Source organism: Rhamphochromis longiceps, linkage group LG16 (assembly GCF_057381845.1).
Source record: "Rhamphochromis longiceps isolate RC_006_pf linkage group LG16, R_longiceps_female_GT1.1, whole genome shotgun sequence".
Classification (NCBI taxonomy): domain Eukaryota; kingdom Metazoa; phylum Chordata; class Actinopteri; order Cichliformes; family Cichlidae; genus Rhamphochromis; species Rhamphochromis longiceps.
Genome location: NC_140572.1, coordinates 37,527,773 through 37,545,483, shown reverse-complemented (window position 1 = coordinate 37,545,483; position 17,711 = coordinate 37,527,773). Strand labels below are relative to the sequence as shown.

Genomic DNA, 17,711 nt, shown 5'->3' with positions numbered 1-17,711 from the left:
AGAAGCCAAGCACACTACAGTAGACAGGAGCAGGCTCTTTATGTATAAGCAGTGTGAGATTATCTGAACCGTGTGCGTCTGTGGCCTCATCACCAAACTCTGCTGCCACAACAATTAAGCTGACACACGTCTGAACATATTTGTTTGTGCTGCATCTGAAAATATCTTCACATGACAACTTCAGCTCAAATTCCAACAACATGCATACATTGAAAACATGAACAGATGCAGCATTAAGTGCTCCGATGCTCTGATCGTGCGAAAGCAGCTTTTGTCCAAAAACACAAAATACTGTAGTGTGAAGCTGTTAGTGGGCAGATCTTTGACTCATTAAAGTGGAAACTGCCTCAAAGTAAGTCATGGAAGTAAAAACATATTCCAAGATATTCATTTGGAGGCAGGTAAAATCTCTTTTTTTGGTAAATATTCAAATCCTAAGCCCATCGGAGCGGGCACGCTCCAATTTGTGTAACTACTTTTAAATCCCGGTACAACTGCAACCACATAAGCTAGCGCAATAATTTCTTTTGCACATAAAACCAGAGCTGCACTTACATATCATGCATTCAACTTGTCCCAGGTCGCAGTTTCCTCCCACATGTGGCTTTGCAAAAATCGCGTAAAAAGCGCTGCCAACAACTAAAACATAATCGTCCTGAAACACGCAATTCGATCAGCTGTTAATAGTACTTCCTACGTCAGTGCGAACTATCGCATGTCTGCCATTATCTGCAAAAACTGGAAGTGACCTTTCAAAGGTTTACTGGTGTTTGTAAAAGTCACGTTTGACTTTAAGCCTTTCTGTATAGTTTCTGAGAGGCTTAATTTCACTGTTGCAAATAGTTTATTTTGTTTTATTTTGATGAACATGCTGTTTTTTTTGCAAATTGTGTACAATAATATTTGTTTTTGTTTTTCCTGCATTTTATAAAAATTGGTGTATCTCAAAAACGAAACTATAAAGACACTCAAAATGAATTTCCTGTGGTTGGAAACTATTTTGGGCAACTTTTTTGCATTTACAATTTTAAGGGTTACACCTCTGAAATTTCTCTTACTAGAAATAAGTGTAAAAAAACAAAAACGTTTTTTGTAGTTTACTGCACTTTTTTGCAAGCTATGCAGTTACTATGGACTTTATGCAGGCGTATTATTGAAATTTGGGATATAACGGTTGTACTGATGTATAACAACTTAAAATGCTCCCAGCTATGGCACTATAGCATGTAAAATATAAAGATAGATCCATGCTAAAATATAAAGCCTATGATAGACTTGAAAAAGTTAAAAAACAAACAAACATGTTCCTGTAGACGTTAACAAGAAGGCCAGCATAAAACGAAAAAATGGCTGCAGTTCAGTCAAACCTGTTAAAAACAAACTCATTGTTGGTCTATGGCGACTGCAGCACGTGCAGAGCTAACATAAACACCATGAACGAGAGTCGCCCATATTACCGGTCGCTCCACATATTTCTGACCCTCAGTAACAGCAGATAGCCAAAACACATACATGTGGGTCTGCAAAGCTTTGCAGAGCTGGGATTAATCCTAAAACGGTGTTAAAATGGTCGTGTAGGTGGCGATAGTTTTGTTTTCAAATACCACTTTGTAAATGAAAACGCAGATGTGAGGAGTCAGCCTGAGGCACGGGATTTTTCTTTGTCAGCTAGGAACTAACATAATGTGTCAGCCTCTCAGACGGGACGGCATGTGACAGTCAGGAAAACGACATGATTCACTTACTCCCCGTCACCCTCGGGACGAGCCTGTACTCTATTCTCAGAAGCTGTAGCTGCTCAGGTCAAAACAGTCAAACACCAAACCAGTCACTACTCATCTCATCAAAGTTCAAACCACCTCTTTATTAGAGGTGTCCCCTTACACTACTCCAGCCTTTTCTCCAAGAAGATGCGCATGTTTTATTTTTGCTCCTTGCTGAGAACTTAATTAAACAGCGGCTGACATTCAAAATGACACAAAGGCAGCTCAGAAAACAGGAAAAGGCTTTTTGCACTGAGCACAGCCTTTAGATGCAACACTGGACGTTTCTGCAACTATTACGGCAGCTTTACCGAAATGTGACCATAATATCATATTATCAGTGTGCAGGATCATTCCCCCCCCACAGTTAATGAGTTATTAAGGTCCTATTACAAAAGAGACAAAAGGCCCTAAAGATTTATGCAAACCTGGACCTAGAGGATTCTCACCACACCAAATTATGCAAATGCAGCAAACATACAAACATCAGCACATAAACAGCCAAAATGGATATTAATGCAAAACAAGCCAGGTAGCGTAAGTGCATATATGTGCATCCACACAACCACTCCTTTTTCTCCTTATTCCCAAGCACACCGCATTAAAAACAAAACACCTGCTGCTTTAATGCAAAACCTTCAGAACGGCTGACTCTTGCACTAACATGCACTAGCATTTCAAACCCAAACATACAGGCCTAACCCCCCGCAGCATGCATTTCATTTACAAACACAAAGGTGAGAAGCACAAAATCCAGCCACACCATTAGGTCATGCTGTAAAAACAAGCGCTACGATGGGGGCTCTGCTGATACTGAGCCCACCCTGATGATGTGCATGCAAATTAAACATCTGCATATAAATAATGTAAATAACATGAATAATACTCTTTATTTCTTGAGGACACCAGTCGAATGCTCCAAACTACACTCTGCCATCTCGCCTGTCACCCTGTCGCGACGCAGCGATGGCACCAAAGGAAAAAGCTTGAAATTGGGATGTGAGTGCAGATGTGCATGCCTTGTGTCACTCAGCTGTGGCCTGGCCTAATGCACAACAACCTCAAACCGGGTTTCACAAACTCGGGTTAAACGGTGCTTCATTTAGCCTGTTCTGCATTCGCTAGAATTTACAAAGAAAGATGAGTGCAGCCGCAGTCCTCAGCACCAACTACTGCTGTGCATCTACTGTCTATGCTTCTCTGCAGACACAGGCTTAAATCAAACAAGGGCACAAAAATTAGGTAAAGTGAAACACTTCCACTCGCCTCTTTGTTGCAGTGATGGCCAACAGTGTGAAACAGAGGGACATGCAAGCAAGATCTTCCATGCAGTCTTTAAAACATCTCAGAGGTTTTTTTTATCACATACGTGCACTTCTGAGCTAAACACCTTTAGCTTGAGCTTCTGTTCGTGGTTTCTGGTGTGTGTGTATACATCCACGTGCACAAATTCAGGATGTCCTCTGCATGCTACGTTACATTTACATGAGAATGGTTTTGTCCTTCGAGTGCTGTGGTTTAGGCTTTCGAACTCAATGTGAAGACAGGTGACAACAGGCCGGGCTGTGGCTAGTCCTACGGTAAGCGCTGAAGACACAAAACCTTAAAGGTAATTTAAATATATGTGGGCTTGGGGGAGATCATAAAGAACTTCAAACTATTTCGATCCGCCGAAAAACAGCCAAAGGCTCTGCTGCGATACGGCCAATTCGAGCGGAAGATGTGATTCAAAAGCAGTGTTGATGATTAAACAGCTTGTTTGAATGTATTATATAGCTTAAATAACACGAAGCATGTGTGTGGGAGAGGTGTTAGGGGATGTCTCTCCACCACGGCTTGTATGAAGAGGTGAAGATGAAGAGATGGAGGTGGGTGGAACACATTGCGGTTGGTAAACAGGGCCAAAACAGGAAAGCGTGGGCCTACCTGACAGTCACCTCAGAGCCTGTAAAATGTTGCCACGCTTTAAAAAATAAGGTTAGCTGCTGGTGAAAAAATACTGAGACAGCAATTTGTTGCCTTTTTTTGCATCTCCTGAGGTGCTTTAGTTTGAATTTTTGTGTGGATGAGCCGCCTTTCAGGCCACAATCTGCTTTGCAGAAAAAAATGTGACGCATGCTTATGTGCTAAACTCAAACAGCTGATCCAAATCTGCAAGCAGCGAGTTTTTTCCCCTGAATTTTTATTTCTGCTAGCATCGCTCAAACCAGTGAACTGTAAATGTCCTGACGCAGTAGGGACAGCCTTCAGACGGCACTCGCTCGGGTTTGATGTGGAATACTGTGCGACAATAAAGCTGCAGCCGTGTCACTGATCCGAGTATTGCGATGCACGCCTGACGTACGAAAAAGAGTAAAAGAGCACTCGATTTAACCTGCCCCGCATTTATTTGATTTCACAAAAAGAGTGCAACCTGATACTTAGATGTCGGATCCTAAAAATGAGCTTCAACTTCAGAGCGAAGCTGTTGCACAAGAGAAATGACAAAAAACGGTTCTGAAAGCAACCAAGCATCTAAAAACACATGACTTCAAAGAGGCATCATATCATTTCCGATGGGTTTTTAAAGGCCGCTAATGATTTAAGATCTTAGCGTCTGAAATGTAATGTCCCAAAAAGGATGCACATCTGTTTTTTTTAATATGTAGAAGGACTGGCTTTAATCCATACGAACACATGACTGTGGTTTTGTTTTTCTAGCTTGTTCAGTAAAGCCTCAGCTCTACGATTCTGACTCACATCCAACAACCACACACAGCTCAGTGTCAATCTAGGTACATAAAAGGGTACAAAGGGTACATAAAACAATTTACCAGCTCCTCTAAAGATCAATACAAACGAAACACGAACAGTCATATCCTAGGATACCTAATATCTAAATAAGGGGCTTGTCCTCAGCTGCAGCCACTAAAAATCAGCCTTTAATCAGCCCGAGCAACAAGCCTGAACAACCAAACCATAAAGAGAAATTACTGCCACCGCTCACCGTGGAAGTGGAAGCTTAGCCAGTTTTAATCAGTCGGTAGGTTTCTGCTCAGGGGAGTTGCAAAAAAAGCTCAGATTTATGGTCCTGTAATTAACATGTCTGAGATTAAAGTGACGAAATGTCATGTATTGTCCTCTGGCTAGAGGCTCCAGTGCTGGCAGAGAGGCCGAAAGAGAAAGAGCGGGCAGAGCGGCCATGAGTCAGCCGGAGCCAGCCCCCTGCCTCATGCTGAAATCAGAGAAACCACAAGAATGTAACAGCTTCTGTTATTATCCCTCCCTGCTGCCTCGCAACCTGATGGCCTGCCCCAGAAAATAGCAGCGAGGCTGGCTTCTCTCTCACTCACACACGCTTGTTCTCATGTTCTCTCGATCCTCTCATTCTCAAATCTGACACACACATTTTTCTCTCAGGCTATGGCTGTCCATTTTGTTTAGCTTTCTCTCCACACACACACACACACACTTAAAATTTAACCGATATACGTCCAAATTTCAACACCATCTGGGTTTAATGGTATTCTGAGGAGGGTTTAAACAGCAGCAAAGTGTTTGACCACAGTTACATTGGTGTCTTTTAGCAGGATGAGTCGCAACACTGCTAACAAATGACGAGCGCAGTCGATAAATTGCATACATGCGGCACACGTGCTTTTGTCTAAAGCGGCTCACAGTAACATCATTCGACCGTCGCAGACACGAGACTTCCTTTTGTTGAAATGAAGCCGCACAGAGCCGCGTACACTCAGCAGCCTTTATGTAAAGCGTGAGGCTGACTCAGCAGCCCTTCAAACTCTCCGGTGACGAGTGTTGACCTGTTGCCTTGTTTGGCAGTTGCACAGAATTGCACCAATGCAAACAATTAGGATTAAATGGAAATCGCTCGCTATAGCCTCAATCTGTTTTCATAGATTTACTACCAAGCTTAATTTGCAGAAACAGATCTCTGCATATGAATGTGCAGAATCGGGAGACAAGGGATTTTTCCTCAAGAGTCCATGTAAATAACTAAATAGATAAAATAAAATATGGGAAGCTGTACTTTCCAAACTGGTTATAATCTGACAACTTTAGCTTTTTATTAGCTCTTTGCAAAGTATCTATACGGAGGCGTTTCATCAAATTTAAATTATGATCCTGAAAACAAGAAAACTGGGATAAAACCTTTACTTTTAAAAAGCTCTCGTGCCTCATTTTTCTAACCAATAACATCCCTTTACTTTACTGCGGTGTGCTTTCAGCCCTCCCTAAAAGTCCCAGCTCACTAACAGTTTAGCTCTGCTCAAGCCAAAATGACAGAAACACAGCATTAGGTCAATGAAACTGGACTGTGGATGGCCAGAGGCTGCCTCGTAGGCTTAAATTGCTGAAATTATATATAAATTATTCCTCAATCAGGTGTTAGCGGTACGATAACAATGTGAAAGTGAGTGGGAACAGCAGCAACTGAGCCGTGAAGTGGTAGGCCACATAAAATCTCAGACCGGGGTCAGCGGATGCTGAGCCGCACAAAGGTTACCGGCTTTCTGCAGAGTCAGGAACAGCGCATGCATAGATGTGTTGGTGGAATGGGTTTCCATGGCGACCAGCTGCACACAAGCCTTACATCACCGAGCGCAATGCAAGGTGTCATATACAGCGGTGTAAAGACGCAGCCACTGGATTCTAGAGCAGTAAAGACGTGTTCTCTGGAGCGACCAATCACGCTTCTCCCTCTGGCAATCTGATGGACGAGTCTGGGATTGGTGGATGCCAGGACAACGGTACTTGCCTGGCTGTGCTGCTAAGTGTAAAGTCTGGTGGAAGAGGGATTTATGGTGTTTTTCAGGAGTGGGGCTCGGCCCATTAGGTGCAGTGAAAGGAACAAAGTGCACAAAGCATGATCCTGAAAGACAAGGATGAGCGAGTCTGGTGAGGAAGAACTTGACTGGCCTGCACAAAGTCCTGACCTCAACCTGACAGAAGACCTTTGGGATGAACTGAAACGCCGATCCAGGCTGTCCAACATCAAGGTGTGACCTCACAAATGCTCTTCTGGGAGAAAGTCCTGTAAACACTCCTAAACCTTGTGGCAAACCTTCCTAGAAGAGTTGAAGCTGTTACAGCCAATCATATTAAACCCTGTGGATTAAGAATGAGATGACACTCGAGTTCATGTGTGTGTGAAGGCATACGAGTAAATAGTTTTGATGTGTGTACTTAGTGTATGCCAGCTATAATCGGGGTTTATTGTTTTTTGTTTGTTTGTGACAAAGTCGGCTCTTTGAAGGGACCGTTTCTATCCTCGGGCTTTGAGTCCAGCTGAGAAAGGCTGCGGAGGCCCAGGAATAAACAAAGGAGCGCAGCAACTTAAGCATGTTGACATCCCCATCGCTGTCGTCCCTGCATCGACTCATATACACAGTGAAAACATTTTCACAGCACAAATTTATAAATTTACATTTGGCACAAGCCATCTGCTGGCTAAAACTGACCAAATTACAGAGAGAGAATTTACAAACAGCTTTGTCTTGGACAAGCTGGTCCTGTGGAATATGATTCAAGACCAACGAGGATTTTTTTGGACAGAAAACAGGCCTGACGGTGAGGAAATAAGTAGCACGAAGTAAAAATAGTAATGTCCCAGGTTTTCAAACTCCTCTTTTAGTGAGTGTTTAGGTTGGATACGGAATCACTCCGGGCTTCCTCGACAGACCTCCAACAACAACAAGCAGCGGATAAAACCAGGTTTTACCATGTAAACCGTTGACGTTCCAGTAATAAGCCCGTCAAGTGCAGCACAAAAATAACGCTGCATGTCTGAAAAAAGATGGCATAAGACTGAAAAGTTGGAGATGTTAACTATGTCACCAAAATAACAGCACTCTTACTGTCACTAAGGTAGGCTAAATATCTCCTATGACCCGTTCTCATTACTTTTAAAATAGCTCAAAACATTATATTCAGGATAAACATTACAACGGGCTAAATTTGGGATTTTGCAACTCAGTCACGTCAAAATTCCCTTTGTCTACAGAGGAAGTACAAAAGCCCAGAAGCCCTTCAATGCAGTTTTTACATCGAGGGCACAGCAGAAAAAGAGCAATCCATTTTTGGCTCTGACCCACTGTTCTTAAGCAACTGTGTCCTCTGACCCCCCGAGGTATTCAAGGCTCTTTAAGCAGCTGTTTCAAAGGCAGACCTGAGGATCTGAAGGTGACACGCACACACCGAGCTCAGGTTGCACAGGTGGCAGGTTAAAATGGGCACGCGGCAATCGATCTACAACTCAAATGTTCATTGGCTTGTATGTGTAAGCGCACACGTGTCTACCTGCTGCTGGGTTAAATGGATGTGGGATGGAGGAGAGTGAAGGAAAACACAAGTCTGAACAAGCACTGGAACATAACCAGGGAGTCAGCTGTGCTCACATACCTGAGGATAGTAAACACGGGGGTGGGGCAGCACTGAAGAGGAATCCTGATAATAATGTTAGGATGTAGCAGTTTTACTCATAAACTGGTATAAAACTTCATTTTGCCAGGGCAAACTTGAATTACATTTCTTCTGCTCGCTCCAGAGCGCTCTCCAAATTTAACAGACAACTTCCCCAAAACGTCAGATATGATTATCTCACCGGTGCAGCAGTTTTACAAAGACGTTCCCAAAACGCAGCATATTGAGGGCATCGCGGCGTTATTACCCACAAGTACGATTAACATCGCATTTTCTAACTGGTTTGACAAAGTTTGCCAACACTCCCGATAATTTGAACGACAGCAGTCTGAACAAGAAGACTGCAGAGAGGTAGACAGATAAATAAATAACGAGCACAATCATCTACAACTGGTTCTAGACACCCAATAGCTGCATTAGATGAGTACCTCCCCGGTAATACTTGGACTGTTCTAGAAGGAGTTCAGTTCATTTTTTGAGTTTATTTATGGAAAGGATCACAGGAAGTTCCTGGTATTTCAGAGCTATAAGGTTACCGGTATTGGTAAACTCATGAATGTAACCAATAAGAACAAACATCAATTCACACATTAGACACGCCCACTCATGCCAGGAAGTCACCCTCTTTCCTTTCTGTCTCCACACCTATCAAACGGTCATTTCTCTGTTTATGCCTGTTTATCCATCTCAAGTGATCAGTGGCTGTACGAAGATTTACATGTATCCAAGTAATTCTGTCTCACAGCTATAATCTCACCCTCTAATTGGGCTCCCTGTGAAACAGTTTCCAGGCCGTTCGATTGGTTTATCTGTCTTGTTGCCCAAAGTCGTCGTGTCTCAGGCTGGTTTAAATTGGCCTCAGCCTTTCAGGGAGTCAGTCTGGCCTTTCGGAGAGGTTCAAACGTTGCGAAGGAAAGAGGTGAGCTGGGTTTCTAACACAAGACTAAATGAGAGCAGCTGTACTGTCAAAGCAAGGCAGCCCCATCATTGCTTTATCTCCATCATCTTTGTTTTCATAATTGTTAGAAATCATAATTTTAATTGAATAGGATTTTTGATAAATTGTACAGCCCTATTAGAACACACAGATGACTCATAATAGGGCCAATAAAGGATGCTGAATTACAATAGACGCCTCGAGTCACAATGTTTCCAAAGTCTACAGCAGTGTGGGTGTCAGAACACAGTGAATCACGTTGAAGACGGTAAGAAGACAGAAAAGTTTGTGTTTCCAGCGCATTATTTTTTTTCCATATTTTCATTCTGTGGTCCTCCATAACAACGGGTATGATTCCAAAACTCAGTCCTACCTGTACGCAAACACATTACTGTCCAAAATCCTCAAGTACCTTTTTCTTTTTTTAAAACAGGATCCTCTCCTAAAGCCATTAAAACACACAAAATTTGGAACAAGTCTGAAGAACCGTTACAAATCATCCTCATACGTTTGGTTTAGATGCGTTTTCACTTCTGGGAAAAGCTCAGTTTGGTATAAGTGAACATGCTGCCTGGGTAGAGCACGCAGGATGCAGCGAGAAGACCACATACTTGCAGAGTATTACCTGCACTATTCTTATATTAGACAAGACCAGTCATCACACAGACTTTTAATTAGGGCGCTGGCAGATTAAAGGCTGTATCGGGCATTTGCGTTCTCCTCCGTCAACTAATGCCAAGAACAGTTTAGGGATGCAGTGAAGGGAGGCTTTTCATGAGATCTTTATCCCTTGAAGTCTCATCCTAGGGCCTCCGCTGGGAAAAAAAGGACTGTGGATGATCCAGGCCGGCTTGATGTGATGATACAGCACGACAGCCACTTAAAGCTTCCAGATCATCCAACAAAGACAAAGCTTAGACTTTGCTTCAACTTACATGCTGTGAATAACGGAACATTTTGACCACCTTTGTAAAAGTAAACATTTGATTTGTGATGGTTATTTTTTGCATGCCAACCTCAGTTCAAAGACAGTTACTACTTACTCAAATATCAGCGATTGCTCTGATTGAACCCTAAAAATGAACCTGTCTGCATTTCTGCAAACAATAATTTTATCACCTAATAGATACTTTCGAAATGTGTCCATCGGTGATGTCCTGTTTTATTTGTCCATTAGCCTGCAGGATAACTAAGTGTTACATTTAGAATATATCTGGATGTCTTTTAAATAACTCAAATGGATTAATTAAAGATTAAAATCATCATAATTTTCAATTCATTCTCCTCAACTAAGCAATGGAGTAATCGATGCAGCTCTATGAGGCATTAATTGCGTTTGCCTAAGCAGTAGGGGGTCTGCATCCACCTCCCCTTCGCCTGGACAGCATGCTGCTCCAGCTAATCAAACCATTATGACCCCCCCGCTAAGTGAGAGCACCATTATCATAATATGCAGTTTCACCTGATTAGTTATGCGTGACTCAAGCACACCGAAGCTGGACAAAGAATAAGATTTCTCAGAAGTAAATCAAACATGGCCAACAAAATATATCATGAAGAACCGCTACAACACCTGCATCCAGTCATAACATACAGCATTCATTTGCAAATAATATTCAGTGCAAGAACAGCTACACCCAATCCACAAGGCAGCTTTTATTTTTGTCCCGCTGTTCACAAGCAGACAATTATTATTTTTAGTCTGGGATTTCGATTTTGAAAAACTCGTGCATGTCAACCTCCCGCTTTACTTTCCATTGATATTCAGACAAGATTTCTAAAAGCCTGTCACACTCATCCACCATTTGATAACTCGTTCGTCGCAGCATATCAAAAACAAAAATCTGTGTCATTGTAAATGTGCCGCTATCCGCTTTCCATTTTGGAAGTCTGGATCTGCCGAGGCACCTTCATCCTGGCGTCCTGTAGCTGTGGTATCTCGCGCCAAATAAACACAGCTGTGTTTGGAGCTCGGGAGACGGTTTTCGCTAAAAAGTCGTGCCATATCCGCCCAAGCAACAGACCACTAACTAGCTGCCTTTCTGAGAGATATCTGGCTGGATATTTGTGTGAATGAATGGCTGCTGGTTCACTTGTGCACAGCCAGTCTGACAGACTAAAGGAAGTTCAGTCCAGCGCGATAATGCTGACGGCGTACGGGTAACTGCAGAAAGCTGGCATGATACTCCAAAGTGAAACGGCCAAACTCTGTGGATCAATGGTTAAACTTCCATTTCATGTGTGCAAACAGGACTGCGAGCTGTCCAAAGGGTCATAACGAAAGGTCGCTGGTCCTCTTGGCTAAACATGAACAGGGCTGTGAGCAAAAGGTCACAGGAAGCTGGTGTCAATCAAATAAAGAAGGCAAAAATGACAATAACTACATATATGGCCTCAAAATGTTTCGAGTTTTACACAAAGTTTCTGACGGGCTTTTTCACAGCGTTTCTGGCAACATTTCCAAGCCTACTTATCTGAGGCTTGCAAATGCTAGCATCTTTAAAGCATGATAACGTATCTTGCCTGCAGCACCCAGCCAGCAATCTTCTTACCAATACTCTCAGTTAGCAGCAACACTAAGCTGTCAGCGTGGAGAAGCACCACGCTGAGAGAAAGGGTGTGCTTTCCAACGTTGAGACTAACAAGAGCAGGCAGCCGGACGAGGAGAGGAGGGGGGAAGGAAGCAGAAGAAAATAAGGAAAGGACAAAAGGAGACGGCGAGGATGGAAGAAATGCTGGAAAGATAAAGTCAGACGGACGTTCCCCTGAACAGACATGACTTTATGACAGTACAGAAACTCAGCATCAAGTCCTCAAGAATTGTTCAGTTTTCTAGGCTCTTTAAAATCACATTTCCCCAACACTCTGCTGCTCCCAGCCCAACCCTGACTGTACACATAACAAGAACAGCTGACCTTTGGCCAAACTGCTAGGTGGGCTGGTTTATGACCTATGTTTAACCGAGGGGCTGACATCTTTATGCACCTTCCCTGTAGTTACAGAAATGGTGTGATGATAAATTGACAACGAGAGGACTAATCAAGCTGAAATAGATGCAAATCTGCTGCACTTTCGACCTCCGCGCGTCACTTTTTTCTGACTTATGTGCAACACTTGTGCTGGTGGTTACTCTGGCAATCACCAGCACAAGCATTTTGTGATCCTCATCCATATCACTGGCTTGCTTTGATTGTCACACAGCATGAGAGGTTGACGTAGTTGTCATTTTGTTGACAATAAAGCTCCCGAGTGAAATTAAACAGCCTTATGCTCACATGGATACGCTTATGCACTCACTGCAGTAAAAAGCCCATCAGATATTTAAAGTCTTATTGAACAATAGAAAATTATGAGCAAAATAAATGCGTTGCAAACTCTAATGATAATCATAACATATGTTTAATATCTGTTTTTTTCATCTTGGCTCATGTAAATCATGAAGTTTAGCCATGTAAATATTGTCATCGGCCAGAAGGGTGGCACGCTCTCTGTTCGCTCAGCCAGAGTCGTGCACGCATTCTGCTGCGTCTTCTCTTTTTCTTTCTTTTTTTGCAGAACAAACCATAGAGCGTGCACACACATGCATGCACGCACACACACACACAGCTGTGGCCAAGCGCTTGTTCTGTTTCTGCTCTATTGTTCGACATCTTGTAAATTTCCACCAGGAGGATGATGGGAAATAATCCGAGAGGAATTTTTGTTGTACTCTTGCAAATATTGACCCTGCAGCATCTCCAGTCTTACAATCTATGATTAAACCTCTGAGTTTTGACACACCGTCTTCAGACTTAAGTTTTCTCCAAGTCTTTTCAAAGTCTTCCAGTCTGTGGCGCCCATAAATGCATAAATTATAGTTTGCCTCCTCATCACATTCACTGAATCATTCACAAATCTGAGCAGGTTACCTGGGGATCTGATCATTCCTGACACCAAAGGTGCTCCCGCGGGAGCCCCCTGCCCTCTGCTAGCAGGTGCAGTTTATCCCAATTACCCTTGCCACACCTGTACCCCTTATGTCTTTCTCCTCCTCGCACACACACACCCTCCTAATGTACACCGCAGGGATGGCAGGTTCAGGTGTGGCGCTCAAGTAAAGCAGGGCTGTTGCCGCAGGCGATCTAAGCTCCACCAACTGTGTCTATCCGCTGCTTAAACCTCTTCAGATTCGGGCAGAGCAGACGGGGTCAAAGCAGGATTCTCCTCAGAACACCGCTCATGAATTTATAATGTGTATAAAAATAAAAACGATGAGTGCATTTTTATTTTATGGAAGCAAACTTTGCTCTGCTGTACTTAGTCGTATTTAGATGCTAACACAGCCACGGCACAGCACCCACTCCCACTGTGTGCACCAGCGTTCGGGGTGGGATTCTGCTTCGTGATTATGGATTGTCCGGTAAACGGATGGACACTCGCATCTTCAGCTCAAACCCCATCGTGGTTTGGCTTGTTTTCAAAGCAGTATCACATATTTACGTTTCATATTTAAAACTAAATCTTGCTACCTGCAATTCATAACAAAACCAGCATCAGTTGCAGTACTAATGACTGCACAAGCCAGCAAGTCTCTAATGCCAAATAATCCTTGCTTCCACGGCTTAACACGATATGGTCGCAATCAACAGCCTGGAATACTGTCCCAAATAAAAATGTGATGCATGACAGGCCTAATTCCCAGGATAAGTAGTTCAGCTCCAGAAACTAGCAGCCTGAGCAGGGATTCCCACATGGATTCAGGTCAAGACCAACACCAAACAGCAGCTCGCATACATTTCTGGACAGCAATCTGTTACCTTTTTTTGGAGGGGACAAAAACACACAGAAACGCTCCTGTCGAAACAGCTCTGTGTCTAATACATGTAAGTCATGTGTTGTATGCCAGCCTGCCCTTAAATCTAAACATGAAATAGTCCCAAAAAATAAATACATAAAAAAGAGCTCATGGACATGACTTCTCCTTTTTTCCCCCCAAAGCCAGTCAGCATGACTTTGACATGTATTTCAATAGGAAGCATGTTTTGTAACTACAGCTGTTGTCTAGTATCAGCCGGCTTATTTAGAGGGTCCTGTTTCCCTGGCAACTAAGAAAGAAACCTAAAACCTAACCCATTAGCTAATCCTAATCCAGTAATTTTAGTACTTCTAAAGCCTAAACCTCAGGAGTAGTTTTTCTTGTCTAAGTATAACTCCGTTCCTTTAATTCCAAAACCCAACAATGGACTTCCTAAAGATGATTAATAAAGTACTTCAAATAACAATTGAAAATCTGTCCATATTTGTGCAGATTAAACAAATATGTAAGACTGCGTTCTTCCATTTGTGCAATATCGCTAAAATTAGAAATATCCTGTCTCAGAGTGATGCTGAAAAACTAGTTCATGCATTTATTACTTCCAGGCTGGACGACTGTAATTCATTATTATCAGGATGTCCTAAAAACTCCCTGAAAAGCCTTCAGCTAATCCAAAAATGCTGCAGCAAGAGTCCTGACAGGGACTAGAAAGAGAGCAGATTTCTCCTTTTTTGGCTTCCTGTTAAATCCAGAATTCAAAATCCTGCTCCTCACATACAAGGTCTTAAATAATCAGGCCCTGTCTTATCTTAATGACCTTGTAGTACCATATCACCCTATTAGAGCACTTCGCTCTCGCTCTGCAGGCCTACTTGTTGTTCCTAGAGTATTTAAAGTAGAATGGGAGGCAGAGCCTTCAGTTTTCAGGCCCCTCTTCTGTGGAACCAGCTTCCAGTTTGGATTCAGGAGACAGACACTATCTCTACTTTCAAGATTAGGCTTAAAACTTTCCTTTTTGCTAAAGCATATAGTTAGGGCTGGACCAGGTGACCCTGAATCCTCCCTTAGTTATGCTGCAATAGGTGTAGGCTGCTGGGGGACTCCCATGATGCACTGAGTCTTTCTTCTTCACTCACTATGTGCTTATACACCTCTCAAGTTATTATTAATCTCTGGCTCTCTTCCACAGCATGTCTTTTGTCCCATCTCTCTCCCATCCCCACCAAGCAGTCGTGGCAGATGGCCGCCCGTCCCTGAGCCTGGCTCTGCTGGAGGTTTCTTCTTGTTAAAAGGGATTTTTTCCTTCCCACAGTCACCAAGTGTTAACTCATAGGGAGTTGTCTGATTGTGGGGTTTTCTCTGTATGTATTATTGTAGGGTCTTTAACTTACAATATAAAGCACCTTGAGGTGACTGTTGTTGTGATTTGGCGCTGTGCAAATATAACTTAATTGAATTATGGGATTGTAGTTGTGCTGTCTGGTGTGAGCAGAGGAGGCTCTCTCACCAAACCCCCCAAATATGCACTTTGTTACTCTTTAAAAGAGTGAAAACATTCACATTGGGTACATGGACACAAATCAGTACATATACGACCATCATACAAAATTTCATGTGCAGGAACACAAAACAGACTGAATGCAATGACAGTTTCACGAACTGCTATATGACTCTGCTGTTTATGCACAGTATGCCGTGCAGGTTGGATGCCTGGGTTTGTTTTGGAGAACACTGAGCCCAGCTCCTGGTTCCCATTCAGAGGACATCACTCTAAAGTCATGTCACAGTTTAGTCAGGGAGCGAAGGGAGACGGAGACACGGTCAGATAAACAGCACAGAGCAGGGTACATATGATCTCAGCAGCGGCAGCAGACTGGGGAGCAGCAGGCAGCAGAGGAACCGACTGCGACCCAAAGATGTGGCACGGATGGTGGGGGATTACGTCATCGAAAAAATGAGGACGCCTCATCCCAGCGAACCCCCTTACATCCATTACATTAAAACCTTACCGATCAGCACATCATCTCCATCATTTTATTCACATTAAAAAAAAAAAAAAAAAAAGAATAAATACGAATGCACGGGCTGCGTCTCAGCAGCTCGTCCACGCAGGCCCCCCTCCCGTGACATTTCAGGAATGTGACATGTACACAAACGCTGCTTCACCAACAATTATTTAGCAACGATTGACCAAAAACACACAACCAGCTCTGTGGTCGCTGAATGCACCAAGCTACACGTTAAAATAAATCCACGGAGCCCGTCAAACAACACACGGGACGCAGGAACCGTGTAATAAGCGCTCACTGGTGCCTATCGCTCGATAAGAGGTGTGTGCCATATTTAAAGCCACAACATTAAATGACGCCGCGCTGGTTCCAGAGAGCTCTAACTGCTCATTAAAGGGCTTATTGTGCGCTGTCCGGTGACTGGCAGATAAACGAGCCGTTTATCTTAACACATGAAACGGATCCGGGGAGGCTGCTAACAAAGTTTCATTGATTAAATAAGCCTTTAAATGCGCACTAATGTTGCGCACATTGGATCAGCTTGTAAGCTGCGAGATATCGAATGAGCTAAGAAACAGCTAGCAAGCTACACAACCGCTGGCTATTAAGGCTGTGGGAGAAAATGTGTATGTGCTGGGGCTTTTTATGAGATTCCACTGAACAAACACAAGCGCAGTTGCAAAACGTGCCTTTTGAAACAGCGCTCTCCCGCTGTTATTTCGCAATTCTGGCTATTTAGTGTGTGCGGGAACAACTTGGATAAAAGTGACAGCGCTAAGCTAGCTAGCTAACCCGCGTCAGCTGGCTCCAAGAGGGGGGGAAAAGCTGTGACTGAGCGTCTTTCTTACCGTCATAAACTGCTCCAGGGGCGTCCAGTTTTTAAGGAATACAATTTTTGTTATGTGAGGAAATGGTCTGTGTATACAGGGGGGGTGGGGGGGCAACAGAGCCCGAACATCCAAGATCAGTCCAGCCGCTGCCGATAAAATCCAGGCGACATCTTTATCACAGCGCTCATCAGTGGCTCAGAGTTCCGCGCTGATTCACGCACATCCATCCAGCAGAGAGGGGCCTCCTCCGGGCTCGACCATGCGACTGGCTCGGCGACGACGGATAATCCACAGGACAGGACCCCCAGCGGTAACCATTGGCTAGACGCGGGGACCAGCAGTCATTTCAGGCCGACGGAATGAGAAAATAATCCCACGCATGCACCGAAACAAAGAGTGAACGTTTCAGGCGCGAAGAAAGCCGCACATTAAAGCCGCAAATTAGGAAAATGTTGCGTTTCTGAGTTTCCCAGCACGAGCCTGTGCGCTGTTGTCAGCACTCCCCGCTGTCTCCGCAGCTGCTTTGCCTGTCTGCCCTGCAGCACAGCAGCGGCAGCGCGGCGACGTAATTGCGCAAAGCGAACGCACAGGGGCGGGGCCACGCGTCGCACACAGGTAGCAGTGCCGCAAAATCTGACGCTTTTCACCCCGTTAAAGTCTGAACCGTGACAAAGTTACCAGAAAATTCAGTGTTCTTCGAACCCTCCGACTTTTTTTGATGAATGAAATATAAATTTGCGTAAACAACTTTTAATTTGAATCGCGTTTTCTACATCCGGCATTTTTTTTAAACGTGTTGCTTAAAACGTGCTGGTGATCAAAGAGTCTCAAAAACTGACTTATCAGATATGATACACTAAGGGGTTAAGGGAGGGCGTAATAACCAAAACGTTTGTTGAAGGCAATACCATGCCATAGAGCGGGGGTGTCAAACATAAGGCCCGGGGCCAGTATCGG

At 43.6% G+C, this 17,711-nt stretch overlaps 1 protein-coding gene across 1 annotated transcript in view; it reads right to left on the bottom strand.

Annotated features, from left to right (window-relative positions):
- The window catches only part of ptpn4a (protein tyrosine phosphatase non-receptor type 4a), a 69,817-nt gene extending 52,511 nt beyond the window's left edge, over window positions 1–17,306 (bottom strand). The window contains exon 1 of the mRNA XM_085383954.1: window positions 16,773–17,306. The gene's annotated coding sequence lies outside the window, so the exon portion shown is untranslated. The remainder of the gene's footprint in view (window positions 1–16,772) is intronic.
- Window positions 17,307–17,711: the final 405 nt, after the last annotated feature.